General features: G+C 41.1%; 1 protein-coding gene across 1 annotated transcript in view; it reads right to left on the reverse strand.

Moving 5' to 3' along the window:
- LOC139750933 (kinesin heavy chain-like) overlaps positions 1–21,592 on the reverse strand; it is a 442,650-nt gene that overhangs the window by 264,287 nt on the left and 156,771 nt on the right. The window lies entirely within an intron of this gene.

Below are 21,592 nucleotides of genomic sequence, written 5' to 3' on the forward strand. Positions count from 1 at the left end.
AATCTTACTTCTTCATCCCACCATTCACTATCCTTTCTAATCTGTCCAACTCCCACCTTTCTACTTACCACAAGCATCTTTTGCGCAAGCCATCACTGCTTCCCTAAATACATCCCATTCCTCCCCACTCCCCTTACGTCATTTACTCTCACCTTTTTCCATTCTACAATTAATCTCTTGCTCTCACCTTTTCCCATTCTGCACTCAATCTCTCCTGGTACTTCCTCACACAAGTTTCCTTTCCAAGCTCACTTACTCTCACCACTCTCTTCACCCCTACATTCTCTCTTCTTTTCTGAAAACCTTTACAAATCTTCACCTTTGATTCCACAAGATAATGATCAGACATTCCTCCAGTTGCCCCTCTCAAAACATTTAACATCCAAAAGTCTCTCTTTCACATGCTTATCAATTAACACCTAGTCCAATAACGCTTTCAAGCCATCTCTCCAACTTACATACTTATGTATATCTCTTTTTAAACCAGGTATTCCCAATCACCAGTCCTTTTTCAGGACATAAATCTACAAGCTCTTCCCCATTTCCATTTAAAGCACTGAACACCCCATGTACACCAATCATACTCTCAACTGCCACATTACTCACCTTTGTATTCAAATCACCCATAACCGTAACCTAGTCTCAGGCATCAAAGCTGCTAACACACTCATTCAGCTGTTCCCAAAACACTTACCTCTCATAATCTTTCTTCTCATGACCAAGTGCTAAGGGACTAATAATCACCCATCTCTCTCCATCCACTTTCAGTTTTACCCTTATCAATCTACAGTTTACTTCCTTACACTCTATCACATATTCCCACCACTCCTGTTTCAGGAGTAGTGCTACGCCTTCCTTTGCTCTTATCCTCCAACCAACCCGACTTGACTCCCAAGACATTCCCAAACCATTCTTCCTCTTTACCCTTGAGCCTCATTTCACTCAAAGCCAAAACATCCAGGTTCCTTTCCCCAAACATACTACTTATATCACGTTTTTTTCTCATCTTGTTTACATCCACACACATTTAGACACCCTAATCTGAGCCTTCGAGGAGGATGAGCACTCCCTGCATGACGCCTTATTCTCTTTCCCATTTCAGAAAGTTAAAATAAAAAGAGGGAAGGGTTTCCAGCCCCCCACTCCCGTCCCCTTAGTTCCCTTCTACGACACGAAGGGATAGCGTGGGAAGTATTTTCTCTCCCCTATCCCCAGGGAGATTTATATTTTATCTTGCTTTGTCGCTGTCTCCCGCATTAGCGTTGTAGCACAAAGAAACAGATGAAAGAATGACCCAACCCACCCACATACACATGTATATACAAACACGTCCACACACGCAAATATACATACCTATACATCTCAATTTTATCTCTGGGGATAGGGGAGAAAGAAAACTTCCCACGTATTCCCTGCGTGTCGAAGAAGGCGACTAAAAGGGGAAGGAGCAGGGGGCTGGAAATCACCCCCCCCTCTCTCTCTCTCTCTCTCTCTCTCTCTCTCTCTCTCTCTCTCTCTCTCTCTCTCTCCCCAATAGAAGGAACAGAGAAGGAGGCCAGGTGAGGATATTCCCTCAAAGGCCCAGTCCTCTGTTCTTAGCGTTACCTTGCTAACGCAGGAAATGGCAAATAGTATGAAAGAAAAAGAAAAGAAACATCTCAACGTATATATATATATATATATATATATATATATATATATATATATATATATATATATATATATATATTCAAACTTTCAAACTATTCACCATTTCCCACATTAGCGAGGTAGCGTAAAGAACAGAGGAGTGGGCCTTTGAGGGAATACCCTCAACTGGCCCAATTCTCTGTCCCTTCTTTTGGAAAATTAAAAAAAAAACGAGAGGGGAGGATTTCCAGCCCCCGCTCCCTCACCTTTTAGTCGCCTTCTACGACATGCAGGGAATACGTGGGAAGTATTCTTTCTCCCCTATCCCCAGGGAAAACACACACACACACACACACATATATATATATATATATATATATATATATATATATATATATATATATATATATATATATATATATATAATAAAAAAAAATAATATATATATATATATATAACAGTGAACAGTGTTGGTGACTTGACACTGTTCTTGGCCAAAGTAGCTGTGACAGGAATTGTATGCTGCATCGCTCTCCCAGTGCTGCATGCTGACCCCACTCTTCACCTCTATGCTATACCACTTATTGTTACAGCTGTGTTTGCATTCTTCATTACACATTGTGTCTTTTCTGTCTATGAGATGGCAGTTGATACATTGTTCTTGTGCTTCTCTGATGACTACAACACATATGACACTACAGATGGTCGGGAATTGGTTGCTGACAAAGAACTGTATGAGTTTATGGTCAAACATGAGGACATTGACAGGAAAAATTCTCGAAAATCTCGAAGACGAGACCCACCTGAAACAATCAGGTTTAAAGAAGGAACTGTTTAAGTGTGATTTACTTAAAGTGGTGTTTGCTTCATCAGACATTATTTGAAATTAAATTTCTTTAACTGGATATATAATGCATATCCAGGAGCAGCATACTGTTTTGTTTTGTTTTTTCTTTTTACAGTATACATCCAGAAGTGTAGATATAAAAGGGCATTGCAGGATGTGGTACCAAAGTATTATCTTATTTATTAAGATTATTGTTTTGATAGTTCTTATTCCTAGGTCTGGGGAATATCTGGAAGACAGAAGCAAAAGATATTACTGCCTTTTTTTTTGGTTTAGCGAATCAAAATTTGTAATGAAATATTTTATTTAGATCCCTGCATAAGCATTGGTACCTTAATGATCTGAATTTTATCTGAGGTGTCTTATTGAGATACCATAGCCCATCTGTATTGAGAGAAGAAATTTCTATGCTTGTTGCAGTCAAGCACACTTGCCTTTTTCACTACTAGTACAGGAGGACAGGTCATATTACTGAGAATTTATGATATTGATCACAATATTTCTTAATTATTTTGTAACTCTGTAAATATTTTAGGTCTGTGATCTATGAAATGTGATATATATATTTCCATAAAAAAAATTTTTGTTATTGCCTTATTAATGTTTTGCCTTCATGATAATCAGCATATTTAGATTTCCTGTACAGTATTTTTCTTTTGACTGATTGCAAAAGTGTACATGAACTAGAATCAGGAAGTTCAAGATGTGTGTGTGTATACATATATATATATAGGGGATTGAGAATACTTCCCACGTGTTCCCTGCGTGTCGTAGAAGGCGACTAAAAGGGGAGGGAGCGCGGGCTGGAAATCCTACCCTCTCGTTTTTTTTTTTTTTTTTTTTTTTTTTTTTTTTATTTTCCAAAAGAAGGAACAGAGGGGGCCAGGTGAGGATATTCCAAAAAAGGCCCAGTCCTCTGTTCCTAACGCTACCTCGCTAACGCGGGAAATGGCGAATAGTTTGAAAGAAAGAAAAATATATAACATATATATTTTTTTTTGCTTTGTCGCTGTCTCCCGCGTTTGCGAGGTAACGCAAGGAAACAGACGAAAGAAATGGCCAAACCCACCCCCATACACATGTATATACATACACGTCCACACACGCAAATATACACCTCCTACACAGCTTTCCATGGTTTACCCCAGACGCTTCACATGCCCTGATTCAATCCACTGACAGCACGTCAACCCCGGTATACCACATCGATCCAATTCACTCTATTCCTTGCCCTCCTTTCACCCTCCAGCATGTTCAGGCCCCGATCACTCAAAATCTTTTTCACACCATCTTTCCACCTCCAATTTGGTCTCCCTCTTCTCCTCGTTCACTCCACCTCCAACACATATATCCTCTTGGTCAATCTTTCCTCACTCATTCTCTCCATGTGCCCAAACCATTTCAAAAGCACCCTCTTCTGCTCTCTCAACCACACTCTTTTTATTTCCACACATCTCTCTTACCCTTACGTTACTTACTTGATCAAACCACCTCACACCACACATTGTCCTCAAACATCTCATTTCCAGCACATCCACCCTCCTGCGCACAACTCTATCCATAGCCCACGCCTCGCAACCATACAACATTGTTGGAACCACTATTCCTTCAAACATACCCATTTTTGCTTTCCGAGATAATGTTCTCGATTTCCACACATTCTTCAAGGCTCCCAGGAGGTAAGTTTGAATGGAGAAAAACTGGAGGAAGTAAAGTGTTTTAGATATCTGGGAGTGGATCTGGCAGGGATGGAACCATGGAAGCGGAAGTGGATCATAGGGTGGGGGAGGGGGCGAAAATATATTTCTTTTTTTTTCATACTATTCGCCATTTCCCACGTCAGCGAGGTAGCGTTAAGAACAGAGGACTGAGCCTTTGAGGGAATATCCTCACCTGGCCCCCTTCTCTGTTCCTTCTTTTGGAAAATTAAAAAACGAGAGGGGAGGATTTCCAGCCCCCCGCTCCCTTCCCTTTTAGTCGCCTTCTACGACACGCAGGGATTACGTGAGAAGTATTCTTTCTCCCCTATCCCCAGGGATAATATATATATATATATATATATATATATATATATATATATATATATATATATATATATATATATATATATATATATATAACGAGAGGGGAGGATTTCCAGCACCCCGCTCCCTCCCCTTTTAGTCGCCTTCTACGACATGCAGGGAATACGTGGGAAGTATTCTTTCTCCCCTATAACCAGGGAACACACACACACACACATATATATATATATATATATATATATATATATATATATATATATATATATATATATATATATATATATATATTTTTGCTTCATCGGTCTCCCGCGTTTGCGAGGTAGCGCAAGGAAACAGAAGAAAGAAATGGCCAAACCCACCCCCATACACATGTATATACATACACGTCCACACACGCAAATATACATACCTACACAGCTTTCCATGGTTTACCCCAGACGCTTCACATGCCCTGATTCAATCCACTGACAGCCCGTCAACCCCGGTATACCACATCGATCCAATTCACTCTATTCCTTGCCCTCCTTTCACCCTCCTGCATGTTCAGGCCCCGATCACACAAAATCTTTTTCACTCCATCTTTCCACCTAAAATTTGGTCTCCCACTTCTCCTCGTTCCCTCCACCTCCAACACACATATCCTCTTCGTCAATCTTTCCTCACTAATTCTCTCCATGTGCCCAAACCATTTCAAAACACCGTCTTCTGCTCTCACAACCATGCTCTTTTTATTTCCACACGTCTCTCTTACCCTTACGTTACTTACTCGATTAAACCACCTCACACCACAAACTGTCCTCAAACATCTCATTTCCAGCACATCCATCCTCCTGCGCACAACTCTATCCATAGCCCACGCCTCGCAACCATACAACATTGTTGGAACCACTATTCCTTCAAACATACCCATTTTTGCTTTCCGAGATAATATTCTCAACTTCCACACATTCTTCAAGGCTCCCAGGATTTTCGCCCCCTCCCCCACCCTATGATCCACTTCCGCTTCCATGGTTCCATCCGCTGCTAGATCCACTCCCAGATATCTAAAACACTTTACTTCCTCCAGTTTTTCTCCATTCAAACTTACCTCCCAATTGACTTGACCCTCAACCCTACTGTACCTAATAACCTTGCTCTTATTCACATTTACTCTTAACTTTCTTCTTTCACACACTTTACCAAACTCAGTCACCAGCTTCTGCAGTTTCTCATGTGAATCAGCCACCAGCGCTGTATCATCAGCGAACAACAACTGACTCACTTCCCAAGCTCTCTCATCCACAACAGACTTCATATTTGCCCCTCTTTCCAAAACTCTTGCATTCACCTCCCTAACAACCCCATCCATAAACAAATTAAACAACCATAGAGACATCACACACCCCTGCCGCAAACCTACATTCACTGAGAACCAATCACTTTCCTCTCTTCCTACACATACACATGCCTTACATCCTCGATAAAAACTTTTCACTGCTTCTAACAATTTGCCTCCCACACCATATATTCTTAATACCTTCCACAGAGCATCTCTATCAACTCTATCATATGCCTTCTCCAGATCCATAAATGCTACATACAAATCCATTTGCTTTTCTAAGTATTTCTCACATACATTCTTCAAAGCAAACACCTGATCCACACATCCTCTACCACTTCTGAAACCACACTGCTCTTCCCTAATCTGATGCTCTGTACATGCCTTCACCCTCTCAATCAATACCCTCCCATATAATTTACCAGGAATACTCAACAAACTTATACCTCTGAAATTTGAGCACTCACTCTTATCCCCTTTGCCTTTGTACAATGGCACTATGCACGCATTCCGCCAATCCTCAGGCACCTCACCATGAGACATACATACATTAAATAACCTTACCAAACAGTCAACAACACAGTCACCCCCTTTTTTAATAAAATCCACTGCAATACCATCCAAACCCACTGCCTTGCTCTCTTTCATCTTCCCCAGAGCTTTTACTACCCCTTCTCTGTTTACCAAATCATTCTATCTAACCCTCTCACTTTGCACACTACCTCGACCAAAACACCCTATATCTGCCACTCTATCATCAAACACAAATCTTCAAAATACTCACTCCATCTCCTGCTCACATCACCACTACTTGTTATCACCTCCCCATTAGGCCCCTTCACTGATGTTCCCATTTGTTCCCTTGTTTGTGCACTTTATTTAACTCATTCCAAAATATCTTTTTATTCTCCCAAAAATTTAATGATACTCTCTCACCCCAACTCTCATTTGCCCACTTTTTCACCTCTTGCACCTTTCTCTTGACCTCCTTCCTCTTTCTTTTATACATCTCCCACTCATTTGCATTATTTCCCTGCAAAAATAAGCCAAATGCCTCTCTCTTCTCTTTCACTAATAATCTTACTTCTTCATCCCACCACTCACTACCATTTCTAATCTGCCCACCTCCCACGCTTCTCATGCCACAAGCATCTTTTGCACAAGCCATCACTGCTTCCCTAAATACATCCCATTCCTCCCCAACTCCCCTTACCTCCTTTATTCTCACCTTTTTCAATTCTCTACTGAGTCTCTCCTGGTACTTCCTCACACAAGTCTCCTTCCTAAGCTCACTTACTGTCACCACTCTCTTCACCCCAACATTCTCTCTTCTTTTCTGAAAACCTCTACAAATCTTCACCTTCGCCTCCACAAGATAATGATCGGACATCCCTCCAGTTGCACCTCGCAGCACATTAACATCCAAAAGTCTCTCTTTTGTGCACCTATCAATTAACACGTAATTCAATAACACTCTCTGGCCATCTCTCCTACTTTCATATGTATACTTATGTATATCTCTCTTTTTTAACCAGGTATTCCCAATCACCAGTCCTTTTTCAGCACATAAATCTACAAGCTCTTCACCATTTCCATTTACAACACTAAACACTCCATGGACACCAATTATTCCCTCAAATGCCGCATTACTCACCTTTGCATTCAAATCACCCATCATTATAACCCACTCTCATGCATCAAAACTGCTAACACACTCACTCAGCTGCTCCCAAAACAATTGCCTCTCATGATCTTTCTTCTCATTCCCAGGTGCATATGCACCAATAATCACCCATCACTCTCCATCGAATTTCACCTTTATCCATATCAATCTAGAGTTTACTTTACAGAGAGAGTGTAAGAAAGTACACTCTGGATTGATATGGGTAAAACTGAAAGTGGATGGAGAGTGATAGGTGATTATTGGTGCATATGCACCTGGGCATGAGAAGAAAGATCATGAGAGACAAGTGTTTTGAAGGCAGCTGAGTGAGTGTGTTAGTAGTTTTGATGCACGAGACCGGGTTATAGTGATGGGTGATTTAAATGCAAAGGTGAGTAATGTGGCAGTTGAGGGAATAATTGGTGTACATAGGGTGTTCAGTGTAGTAAATGGAAATGGTGAAGAGCTTGAAGATTTATGTGCTGAAAAAGGAATGGCGATTGGGAATACCTGGTTTAAAAAGAGAAATGTACATAAGTATACATATGTAAGTAGGAGAGATGGCCAGAGAGCGTTATTGGATTACGTGTTAATTGAGAGGTGCGCGAAAGAGAGACTTTTGGATGTTAATGTGCTGAGTGTTGCAACTGGAGGGATGTCTGATCATTATCTTGTGGAGGCAAAGGTGAAGATTTGTAGAGGTTTTCAGAAAAGAAGAGAATCTAGGAGTGAAAAGAGTGGTGAGAGTAAGTGAGCTTGGGAGGGAGACTTGTGTGAGGAAGTACCAGGAGAGACTGAGTACAGAATGGAAAAAGGTGAGAACAAAGGATGAAAGGGGAGTGGGGGAGATATGGGATGTATTTAGGGAAGCAATGATGGCTTGCGCAAAAGATGCTTGTGGCATGAGAAGCGTTAGAGGTGGGCAGATTAGAAAGGGTAGTGAGTGGTGGAATAAAGAAGTAACAGTATTAGTGACGGAGAAGAGAGAGGCATTTGGACGATTTTTGCTGGGAAATAATGCAAAAGGAGTGGGAGATGTATAAAAGAAAGAGCCAGGAGGTCAATAGAAAGGTGCAAGAGGTGAAAAAGAGGGTAAATAAGAGTTGGGGTGAGAGAGTATCATTAAATTTTAGGGACAATAAAAAGATGTTTTGGAAGGAGGTAAATAGTAAGACAAGGGAACAAATGGGAACTTCAGTGAAGGCGGGTAATGGGGAGGTGATAAGTAGTGGTGATGTGAGAAGGAGATGGAGTGAGTATTTTAAAGGTTTGTTGAATGTGTTTGATGACAGAGTGGCAGATATAGGGTGTTTTGTTCAAGGTGGTGTGCAAAGTGAGAGGGTTAGGGAAAATGATTTGGTAAACACAGAAGAGGTAAAAAAGCTTTGCAGAAGATGAAACCTGGCAAGGAAGCGGGTTTGGATAGTATTGCAATGGAATTTATTAAAAAAGGGGGTGACTGTATTGTTGACTGGTTGGTAAGGTTATTCAATATATAATGACTCATGGTGAGGTGCCTGAGGATTGGCGGAATGCTTGCATAGTGCCATTGTACAAAGGCAAAGAGGATAAAAGTGAGTGCTCAAATTACAGAGGTATAAGTTTGTTGAGTATTCCTGGGAAATCATATGGGAGGGTATTGATTGAGAGGGTGAAAGCATGTACAGAGCATCAGATTGGGGAAGAGCAGTGTGGTTTCAGAAGTTGTAGAGGATGTGTGGATCAGGTGTTTGCTTTGAAGAATGTATGTGAGAAATACTAAGAAAAGCAAATGGATCTGTATGTAGCATTTATGGATATGGAAAAGGCATGTGATTGAGTTAATAGAGATGATCTGTGGAAGGTATTAAGAATATATGGTGTGGGAGGCAGGTTGTTAGAAGCAGTGAAAAGTTTTTATCGAGGATGTAAGGTATGTGTACGTGTAGGAAGAGAGGAAAGTGATTGGTTCTCAGTAAATGAAGGTTTGTGGCAAGGGTGTGTGATGTCTCCATGGTTGTTTAATTTGTTTATGGATGGGGTTGTTAGGGAAGTAAATGCAAGAGTTTTGGAAAAAGGGGCAAGTATGAAGTCTGTTGTGGATGAGAGAGCTTGGGAAGTGAGTCAGTTGTTGTTCGCTGATGATTCAGCGCTGGTGGCTGATTCATGTGAGAAACTGCAGAAGCTGGTGACTGAGTTTGGTAAAGTGTGTCAAAGAAGAAAGCTGAGAGAAAATGTGAATAACAGCAAGGTTATTAGGTACAGTAGGGTTGAGGGTCAAGTCAACTGGGAGGTAAGGTTGAAAGGAGAAAAACTAGAGGAAGTAGAGTGTTTTAGATATCTGGGAGTGGATTTGGCAGTGGATGGAACCATGGAAGCGGAAGTAAATCATAGGGTGGGGGAGGGGGCAAAAATTCCGGGAGCGTTGAAGAATGTGTGGAAGTCAAGAACATTATCTTGGAAAGCAAAAATGGGTATGTTTGAAGGAATAGGCATTCCAACAATGTTACATGGTTGCGAGGCGTGGGCTTTAGATAGAGTTGTGCATAGGAGGGTTGATGTGCTGGAAATGGGATGTTTGAGGACAATATTTGGTGCGAGGTGGTTTGATCGAGTAAGTAATGAAAGGGTAAGAGAGATGTGTGGTAATAAAAAGAGTGTGGTTGAGAGAGCAGAAGAGGGTGTTTTGAAAGGGTTTGGTCACATGGAGAGAATGACTGAGGAAAGATTGACAAAGAAGATATATGTGTTAGGGGTGGAGGGAATGAGGAGAAGTGGGAGAAATTGGAGGTGGAAAGATGGAGTGAAAAAGATTTTAAGTAATAGCAGCCTGAAAATGCAGTTGGGTGAAAGGCGAGCGAGGAATAGAGTGAATTGGATCAATGTGGTATACCCGGGTCGACGTGCTGTCAATGGATTAAAACAGGGTATGTGAAGCGTCTGGGGTAAACCATGGAAAGTTTTGTGGGGCCTGGATATGGAAAGGGAGCAGTGGTTTCGGTGCATTATACATGACACCTAGAGAATGAGTGTGAATGAATGTGGCCTTTGTTGTCTTTTCCTAGCGCTACCTCACGCACATGCAGGGGAGGGGGTTTTCATTTCATGTGTGGCAGGGTGGCAATGGGAATGAATAAGGGGTGACAGTATGAATTACGTACATGTGTATATATATGTATATGTCTGTGTATATATATGTATCTCAAGATGTATACGTATGTATATGTGCATGTATGGACGTGTATGTATATTTATGTGTATATGGGTGGGTTGGGTGATTATTGGTGCATATGCACCTGAGCATGAGAAGAAAAATCATGAGAGGCAAGTGATTTGGGAGCAGCTGAATGAGTAAGTTAGTGGTTTCAATGCACAAGACCAGGTTATAACGATAGGTGATTTGAATGCAAAGGTGAGTAATGAGGCAGTTGAGGGAATAATTGGTATACATGGGGTGTTCAGTGTTGTAAATGGAATGGTGAGGAGCTTCTAGATTTATGTGAGGAAAAAGGACTGGTGGTTGGGAATACCTGGTATAAAAAGAGAGATATACATAAGTATATGTATGTAAGTAGGAGAGATGGCCAGAGAGCGTTATTGGATTACGTGTTAATTGATAGGTACACAAAAGAGAGATTTTGGATGTTAATGTGCTGAGAGGTGCAACTGGAGGGATGTCTGATCATTATCTTGTGGAAGTGGTGAAGATTTGTAGAGGTTTTCAGAAAAGAAGAGAGAATGTTGGGGTAAAGAGAGTGGTGAGAGTAAGCAAGCTTGGGAAGGAGACGTGTGAGGAAGTACCAAGAAAGACTGAGTACAGAATGGAAAAAGGTGAGAACAAAGGAGGTAAGGGGAGTGGGGGAAGAATGGGATGTATTTAGGGAAGCAATGATTGCTTGCGCAAAAGATGCTTGTGGCAAGAGAAGCGTGGGAGGTGGGCAGATTAGAAAGAGTAGTGAGTGGTGGGATGAAGTAAGATTATTAGTGAAAGAGAAGAGAGAGGCATTTGGACGATTTTTGCAAGGAAATAATGCAAATGAGTGGGAGACGTATAAAAGAAAGAGGAAGGAGGTCAAGAGAAAGGTGCAAGAGGTGAAAAAGAGGGCAAATAGAGAGTATCATTAAATTTTAGGGAGAATAAAAAAATGTTTTGGAAGGAGGTAAATAAAGTGCATAAGACAAGGGAACAAATGGGAACTTCAGTGAAGGGGGATAATGGGGAGGTGATAACAAGTAGTGGTGATCTGAGAAGGAGATGGAGTGAGTATTTTGAAGATTTGTTGAATGTGTTTGATGATAGAGTGGCAGATATAGTGTGTTTTCGTCGAGGTGGTGTGCAAAGTGAGAGGTTTAGGGAAAATGATTTGGTAAACAGAGAAGTGCTAGTAAAAGCTTTGCGGAAGATGAAAGCCAGCAAGGCAGCAGGTTTGGATGGTATTGCAGTGGAATTTATTAAAAAAGGGGGTGACTGTATTGTTGACTGGTTGGTAAGGTTACTTAATGTATGTATGATTCATGGTGAGGTGCCTGAGGATTGGCGGAATGCTTGCAATGTGACATTGTACAAAGGCAAATGGGATAAGAGTGAGTGCTAAAATTACAGAGCTATAAGTTTGTTGAGTATTCCTGGGAAATTATATGGAAGGGTATTGATTGAGGGTGTAAAGGCATGTACAGAGCATCAGATTGGGGAAGAGCAGTGTCGCTTCAGAAGTGGTAGAGGATGTCTGGATCAAGTGTTTGCTTTGAAGAATGTTTGTGAGAAATACTTAGAAAAACAAATGGATTTGTATGTAGCATTTATGGATCTGGAGAAGGCATATGATAGAGTTGATAGAGATGCTCTGGGGAAAGTATTAAGAGTATATGGTGTGGGAGGTAAGTTGTTAGAAGCAGTGAAAAGTTTCTATCGAGGATGTAAGGCATGTGTACATGTAGGAAGAGAGGAAAGTGATTGGTTCTCAGTGAATGTAGGTTTGCGGAGAGGGTGCGTGATGTCTCCATGGTTGCTTAATTTGTATATGGATGGAGGTGTGAGGGAGGTGAATACAAGAGTTTTCGAAAGAGGGGCAAGTATGAAGTCTGTTGTGGATGAGAGAGCTTAGGAAGTGAGTTAGCTGTTGTTCGCTGATGATACAGCGCTGGTGTCTGATCATGTGAGAAACTGCAGAAGCTGGTGACTGAGTTTGGTAAAGTGTGTGAAAGAAGAAAGTTGAGAGTAAATGTGAATAAGAGCAAGGTTATTCGGTACAGTAAGGTTGAGGGTCAAGTCAATTGGGAGGTAAGTTTGAATGGAGAGAAAATGGAGGAAGTGAAGTGTTTTAGATATCTGGGAGTGGATCTGGCAGCGGATGGAACCATGGAAGTGGAAGCGAGTCATAGGGTGGGGGAGAGGGCAAAAATTCTGGGAGCCTTGAAGAATGTGTGGAAGTCGAGAACTTTATCTCGGAAAGCAAAAATGGGTATGCCTGAAGGAATAGTGGTTCCAGCGATGTTGTATGGTTGCGAGGCATGGGCTATGGATAGAGTGGTGCGCAGGAGGGTGGATGTGCTAGAAATGAGATATTTGAGGACAACATGTGGTGTAAGGCGGTTTGATCGAGTAAGTAATAATAGGATAAAAGAGATGTGCGATAATAAAAAGTGTGTGGTTGAGAGAGCAGAGGAGGGTGTTTTGAAATAGTTTGGTCACATGGAGAGAATGAGTGAGGAGAGATTGACAGAGAATATATGTGTCAGAGTTGGAGGGAACGAGGAGAAGTGGGAGACCAAATTGGAGGTGGAAGGATGCAGTGAAAAAGATTTTGAGTGATCGGGGCCTGAACGTGCAGGAGGGTGAAAGGCGTGCAAGGTATAGAGTGAATTGGAACGATGTGGTATACTGGGGTGGACATGCTGTCAATGCATTGAACCAGAGCATTAAAAGAGTCTGGGGTAAACCATGGAAAGTTCTGTGGAGCCTGGATGTGGAAAGGGAGCTGTGGTTTCGGTGCATTATTACATGAGAGCTAGAGACTGAGTGTGAACGAATGTGGCCTTTATTGTCTTTTCCTAGCGCTACCTCGCACACATGAGGGGGAAGGGGGTTGTTATTTCATGTGTGACGGGGTGGCTATGGGAATAAATAAAGGTAGACAGTATGAATTATTTACATGTGTATATATGTCTGTGTGTGTAGATATATGTATACATTGAGATGAATAGGTATGTATATTTGCATGTCTGGACGTGTATGTATATATATGGGTATGAGGGTGGGTTGGGCCATTCTTTCACCTGTTTCCTTGCGCTACCTCGCTAACGTTGGAGACAGCGACAAAGCAAAATATATAAATAAATAAATATATATACATTTTTTTTTTTTTGCTTTGTCGCTTTCTCCCATGTTTGCGAGGTAGTGCGAGGAAACAGACGAAAGAAATGGCCCAACCCACCCCCATACACATGTATATACATACACGTCCACACACGCAAACATACATACCCATACATCTCAATGTACACATATATATACACACACAGACACATACATATGTACACATGCACACAATTCACACTGTCTCCCTTTATTCATTCCCATCGCCACCTGGCCACACATGGAATAACTTCCCCCTCCCCCCTCATGTGTGCGAGGTAGCGCTAGGAAAAGACAACAAAGGCCCCATTCGTTCACACTCAGTCTCTAGCTGCCATTCAATAAATCCCAAAACCACAACTCCCTTTCCACTTCCAGGCCCCACACAACTTTCCATGGTTTACCCCAGATGCTTCACATGCCCTGATTCAATCCACTGACAGCAGGTCAACCCCGTTATACCACATCGATCCAATTCACTCTATTCCTTGCCCTCCTTTCACCCTCCTGCATGTTCAGGCCCCGATCACACAAAATCTTTTTCACTCCATCTTTCCACCTCCAATTTGGTCTCCCACTTCTCCTCGTTCCCTCCACCTCCGACACATATATCCTCTTGGTCAATCTTTCCTCACTCATTCTCTCCATGTGCTCAAACCATGTCAAAACACCCTCTTCTGCTCTCTCAACAACACTTTTTATTTCCACACATCTCTCTTACCCTTACATTACTTACTTGATCAAACCACCTCACACCACATATTGTCCTCAAACATCTCATTTCCAGCACATCCAGCCTCCTGCGCACAACTCTATACATAGCCCACGCCTCGCAACCATATAACACTGTTGGAACCACAATTCCTTCAAACATAGCCATTTTTGCTATCGGAGATAATGTTCTCGACTTCCACACATTCTTCAAGGCTCCCAGGATTTTCGCCCCCTCCCCCACCCTATGATTCACTTCCGCTTCCATGGTTCCATCCGCTGCCAGGTCCACTCCAAGATATCTAAAATATATATATATATATATATATATATATATATATATATATATATATATATATATATATATATATATATATATATATATATTTTTTATTTCTTTTTTTTTGCTTTGTCACTGTCTCCCGCATATGCGAGGTAGCGCAAGGAAACAGACGAAAGAAATGGCCCAACCCACCCACATACACATGTATATACATACGTCCACACACGCAAATATACATACCTACAAAGCTTTCCATGGTTTACCCCAGACGCTTCACATGCCCTGATTCAATCAACTGACAGCACATCAACCCCGGTATACCACATCGATCCAATTCACTCTATTCCTTGCCCTCCTTTCACCCTCCTGCATGTTCAGGCCCCGATCACACAAAATCTTTTTCACTCTATCTTTCCACCTCCAATTTGGTCTACCACTTCTCCTCGTTCCCTCCACCTCCGACACATATATCCTCTTGGTCAATCTTTCCTCACTCATTCTCTCCATGTGCCCAAACCATTTCAAAACACCCTCTTCTGCTCTCTCAACCACGCTCTTTTTATTTCCACACATCTCTCTTACCCTTACATTACTTACTCGATCAAACTGCCTCACACCACACATTGTCCTCAAATATCTCATTTCCAGCACATCCATCCTCCTGCGCACAACTCTATCCATAGCCCACGCCTCGCAACCATACAACATTGTTGGAACCACTATTCCTTCAAACATACCCATTTTTGCTTTCCAAAAAAAAAAAAAAAAAACATAATATTCTCGACTTCCACACATTCTTCAAGGCTCCCAGGATTTTCTCCCCCTGCCCCACCCTATGATCCACTTCCGCTTCCATGGTTCCATCCGCTGCCAGATCCACTCCCAGATATCTAAAACACTTTACTTCCTCCAGTTTTTCTCCATTCAAACTTACCTCCCAATTGACTTGACCCTCAACCCTACTGTACCTAATTACCTTGCTCTTATTCACATTTACTCTTAACTTTCTTCTTTCACACACTTTACCAAACTCAGTCACAAGCTTTTGCAGTTTCTCACATGAATCAGCCACCAGCGCTGTATCATCAGCGAACAACAACTGACTCACTTCCCAAGCTCTCTCATCCCCAACAGACTTCATACTTGCCCCTCTTTCCAAAAATCTTGCATTCACCTCCCTAACAACCCCATCCATAAACAAATTAAACAACCATGGAGACATCACACATCCCTGCCGCAAACTTACATTCACTGAGAACCAATCACTTTCCTCTCTTCCTACACGTACACATGCCTTACATCCTCGATAAAAACTTTTCACTGCTTCTAACAACTTGCCTCCCACACCATATATTCTTAATACCTTCCACACAGCATCTCTATCAACTCTATCATATGCCTTCTCCAGATCCATATTACATACAAATCCATTTGCTTTTCTAAGTATTTCTCACATACATTCTTCAAAGCAAACACCTGATCCACACATCCTCTACCACTTCTGAAGCCACACTGCTCTTCCCCAATCTGATGCTCTGTACATGCCTTCACCCTCAATCAATACCCTCCCATATAATTTACCAGGAATACTCAACAAACTTATACCTCTGTAATTTGAGCACTCACTCTTATCCCCTTTGCCTTTGTACAATGGCACTATGCACGCATTCCGCCAATCCTCAGGCACCTCACCATGAGTCATACATACATTAAATAACCTTACCAACCAGTCAACATTACAGTCACCCCCTTTTTTAATAGATTCCATTGCAATACCATCCAAACCTGCTGCCTTGCCAGCTTTCATCTTCCGCAAAGCTTTTACTACCTCTTCTCTGTTTACCAAATCATTTTCCCTAATCCTCTCACTTTGCACACCACCTCGACCAAAACACCCTATATCTGCCACTCTATCATCAAACACATTCAACAAACCTTCAAAATACTCACTCCATCTCCTTCTCACATCACCACTACTTGTTATCACCTCCCCATTTGTGCCCTTCACTGAAGTTCCCATTTGCTCCCTTGTCTTACGCACTTTATTTACCTCCTTCCAGAACATCTTTTTATTCTCCCTAAAATTTAATGATACTTTCTCACCCCAACTCTCATTTGCCCTTTTTTTCACCTCTTGCACCTTTCTCTTGACCTCCTGTCTCTTTCTTTTATACGTCTCCCACTCAACTGCATTTTTTCCCTGCAAAAATCGTCCAAATGCCTCTCTCTTCTCTTTCACTAATACTCTTACTTCTTCATCCCACCACTCACTACCCTTTCTAATCAACCCACCTCCCACTCTTCTCATGCCACAAGCATCTTTTGCACAATCCATCACTGATTCCCTAAATACATCCCATTCCTCCCCCACTCCCCTTACTTCCATTGTTCTCACCTTTTTCCATTCTGTACTCAGTCTCTCCTAGTACTTCCTCACACAAGTCTCCTTCCCAAGCTCACTTACTCTCACCACCCTCTTCACCCCAACATAGAGGATAGGAGGATAGAGTTGTGCGCAGGAGGATGGATGTGCTGGAAATGAGATGTTTGAGGACAATGTGTGGTGTGAGGTGGTTTAGATAAGATAAGATACTTTATTCGTCAAATTGTTATACAAAATGTAATACAAAATGAAATTCGTTTTGGCTTTAGAGCTCCTTAGTAGTTGTAAAAAAAAAAAAAAAAACATTAAAATATTAACAAGAAATATTGCATAGGTTATTTCATATAAAGTGTTACTTTGCTATTGTGTACATGCGATATCAGCTTGTCACCATCCCTATCATGAACCATCACCTACAGTTATCATGAAACTTAAAGCTAGAAGTTATAGTGATGATAGATGATTGAAAAGCAGAATGCTTTTAGGTACAAACGACTTTTTGTATCTATCAGTGTGCAGCTTGGGCAGAGCTAGCCTTCTACCAGATTTAAGATACGTGTAGCAATTATGTAGCGGATGCGTTACATCTTTCATCATTCTGTCTACTTGTTTCATTGTACCTTTTTGATAAATCTTATTCAGTGATGTGGTCTCTGCACCTGGTTTTCTTGCTTTCTTAACAATCCTTTCCAACTTCTTTTTATCTTTGCAAGTAAGTTTTCCATACTAGGCAGTGATTGAAAAATTTATAACTGATTCTAAAATTGATTTGTAAAATAGGCTAATGACCATTTTATCTACATGTAGGTTATGCAAGATACGTACAAAGTGTAATCTTTGGTTACATTTCCTTGACACCATATCTGTATTAACACTTCCCTTCAACTGGTCATCAATCATAAAGCCCAAATACTTATACTGGTTTACTCTTTCTACGTTTTCTTCCTCAATTGTTAATAGGTCTGGTACGTGTTTATTTTTAGTTCTGAAATCAAATATCATCTCTTTCGTTTTCTTTACATTAAGCTCCAAAAAATTTTGTTTACTCCAGTCAACGAATTTTTTAACTTGAGTTAAATAGCCTTCATAATTATTATTTACAATTTTTCCTAAGATAACTGTATCGTCAGCATATTTTATAATAGTACAATCATCAATTTCACTTCTACAATCATCTGTATACAAGGTGAAAAGAGCTGGGGACAATACACAACCTTGGGGGGCTCTTGTGTTGGTGACTATCACATTGGACTTAACATTATTTACATTGGTATATTGGGGTCTCTGGGTTAAAAAGCTAAAAATCCATATTAAGATATTACACCCAATTCTAGCATTTCATTGAGCAAAATATGAGGTTGCATTGTATTAAATGCTGAACTAAAATCAATGTATAGTGCTCTAATTTGTGATTTGGGCTTATCTAAATGCTTATTAATATCATTTAATAGTACAAGTGTTGCATCCTGTACACTCCTATTATTACGATAAGCAAATTGCATAGGGTCTTTTAAATTATTTGTTTTTTCACAGATATAGTTTTTCACAATGCTTTCTAAACATTTCATAATATTAGATGTTAGTACTACAGGTCCGAAGTCTTTGTGATCTTTTGGGTGATTAATTTTTGCAATAGGTTTCACTTCAGATTCTTTCCATTTATAAGGCACCACTCCCTGATCCAGCGAGTCCTGAAATAATGTGGTCAGTACGGGTGTCAATTGTTTTGCACAGCATTTAAGTACCCTAGCAGGTATCCCGTCTGGCCCTGTAGCTTTACCTGCCCGAATACTCTGCAGGGACTTCTGTACGTCTTCTTGCCTAATTATAATTCTTTCATCATTGTTAGATTGAATTTCTGTCATTACCTCATTACACGCATCACTGAAATCATGTCTTTCAAATCTCGCAAAGAACGCGTTCATTTCATTTACATATGAGTTGATATTTTCCGGTTCAGGCACACTTTGTTTCTTCTTGTGCCCGCACAGGGTTTTAAGTCCTTTCCAAGCGTCTTTTACTCTGTTTTAAACAAGCCTTCAACTTTTTCTTTGTATATTCTTTTCGATTCAGTAATTTTTTTATCAATATCACTTTGCAATGTTCTTCTTTCAACATCACTTCCATTTCACATGAGTCTGTGTTTTTCATTTAGCATAGATTTTAGTTCTTTTTTAATCCATGGTTTATTGTTTGGGTATATCTTTTATTGTTTTGGTAGGTGGGATGAAGAAGTAAGAGTATTAGTGAAAGAGAAGAGAGAGGCATTTGGACGATTTTTGCAGGGAAAAAATGCAGTTGAGTGGGAGACGTATAAAAGAAAGAGACAGGAGGTCAAGAGAAAGGTGCAAGAGGTGAAAAAAAGGGCAAATGAGAGTTGGGGTGAGAGAGTATCATTAAATTTTAGGGAGAATAAAAAGATGTTCTGGAAGGAGGTAAATAAAGTGCGTAAGACAAGGGAGCAAATGGGAACTTCAGTGAAGGGCGCAAATGGGGAGGTGATAACAAGTAGTGGTGATGTGAGAAGGAGATGGAGTGAGTATTTTGAAGGTTTGTTGAATGTGTTTGATGATAGAGTGGCAGATATAGGGTGTTTTGGTCGAGGTGGTGTGCAAAGTGAGAGGGTTAGGGAAAATGATTTGGTAAAAAGAGAAGAGGTAGTGAAAGCTTTACGGAAGATGAAAGCCGGCAAGGCAGCAGGTTTGGATGGTATTGCAGTGGAATTTATTAAAAAAGGGGGTGACTGTATTGTTGACTGGTTGGTAAGGCTATTTAATGTATGTATGACTCATGGTGAGGTGCCTGAGGATTGGCGGAATGCGTGCATAGTGCCATTGTACAAAGGCAAAGGGGATAAGGGTGAGTGCTCAAATTACAGAGGTATAAGTTTGTTGAGTATTCCTGGTAAATTATATGGGAGGGTATTGACTGAGAGGGTGAAGGCATGTACAGAGCATCAGATTGGGGTAGAGCAGTGTGGTTTCAGAAGTGGTAGAGGATGTGTAGATCAGGTGTTTGCTTTGAAGAATGTATGTGAGAAATACTTAGAAAAGCAAATGGATTTGTATGTAGCATTTTTGGATCTGGAGAAGGCATATGATAGAGTTGATAGAGATGCTCTGTGGAAGGTATTAAGAATATATGGTGTGGGAGGAAAGTTGTTAGAAGCAATGAAAAGTTTTTATCGAGGATGTAAGGCATGTGTACGTGTAGGAAGAGAGGAAAGTGATTGGTTCTCAGTGAATGTAGGTTTGCGGCAGGGGTGTGTGATGTCTCCATGGTTGTTTAATTTGTTTATGGATGGGGTTGTTAGGGAGGTAAATGCAAGAGTTTTGGAAAGAGGGGCAAGTATGAAGTCAGTTGGGGATGAGAGAGCTTGGGAAGTGAGTCAGTTGTTGTTCGCTGATGATACAGCGCTGGTGGCTGATTCATGTGAGAAACTGCAGAAGCTGGTGACTGAGTTTGGTAAAGTGTGTGGAAGAAGAAAGTTAAGAGTAAATGTGAATAAGAGCAAGGTAGGGTTGAGGGTCAAGTCAATTGGGAGGTGAGTTTGAATGGAGAAAAACTGGAGGAAGTGAAGTGTTTTAGATATCTGGGAGTGGATCTGGCAGCGGATGGAACCATGGAAGCGGAAGTGGATCATAGGGTGGGGGAGGGGGCGAAAATTCTGGGGGCCTTGAAGAATGTGTGGAAGTCGAGAACATTATCTCGGAAAGCAAAAATGGGTATGTTTGAAGGAATAGTGGTTCCAACAATGTTGTATGGTTGCGAGGCGTGGGCTATGGATAGAGTTGTGCGCAGGAGGATGGATGTGCTGGAAATGAGATGTTTGAGGACAATGTGTGGTGTGAGGTGGTTTGATCGAGTGAGTAACGTAAGGGTAAGAGAGATGTGTGGAAATAAAAAGAGCGTGGTTGAGAGAGCAGAAGAGGGTGTTTTGAAGTGGTTTGGGCACATGGAGAGAATGAGTGGGGAACGACTGACCAAGAGGATATATGTATCGGAGGTGGAGGGAACGAGGAGAAGAGGGAGACCAAATTGGAGGTGGAAAGATGGAGTGAAAAAGATTTTGTGTGATCGGGGCCTGAACATGCAGGAGGGTGAAAGGAGGGCAAGGAATAGAGTGAATTGGAGCGATGTGGTATACCGGGGTTGACGTGCTGTCAGTGGATTGAAGCAAGGCATGTGAAGCGTCTGGGGTAAACCATGGAAAGCTGTTTAGGTATGTATATTTGCGTGTGTGGACGTATGTATATACATGTGTATGGGGGGGGCCATTTCATTCATCTGTTTCCTTGCGCTACCTCGCAAACGCGGGAGACAGCGACAAAGTATAATAAAAAATAATAAAATATAGGTACAATCATATCAAAGCAAAAGTGAAAGTATTCATTGAAAAT

Source organism: Panulirus ornatus, chromosome 10 (genome assembly GCF_036320965.1).
Source record: "Panulirus ornatus isolate Po-2019 chromosome 10, ASM3632096v1, whole genome shotgun sequence".
NCBI lineage: Eukaryota > Metazoa > Arthropoda > Malacostraca > Decapoda > Palinuridae > Panulirus > Panulirus ornatus.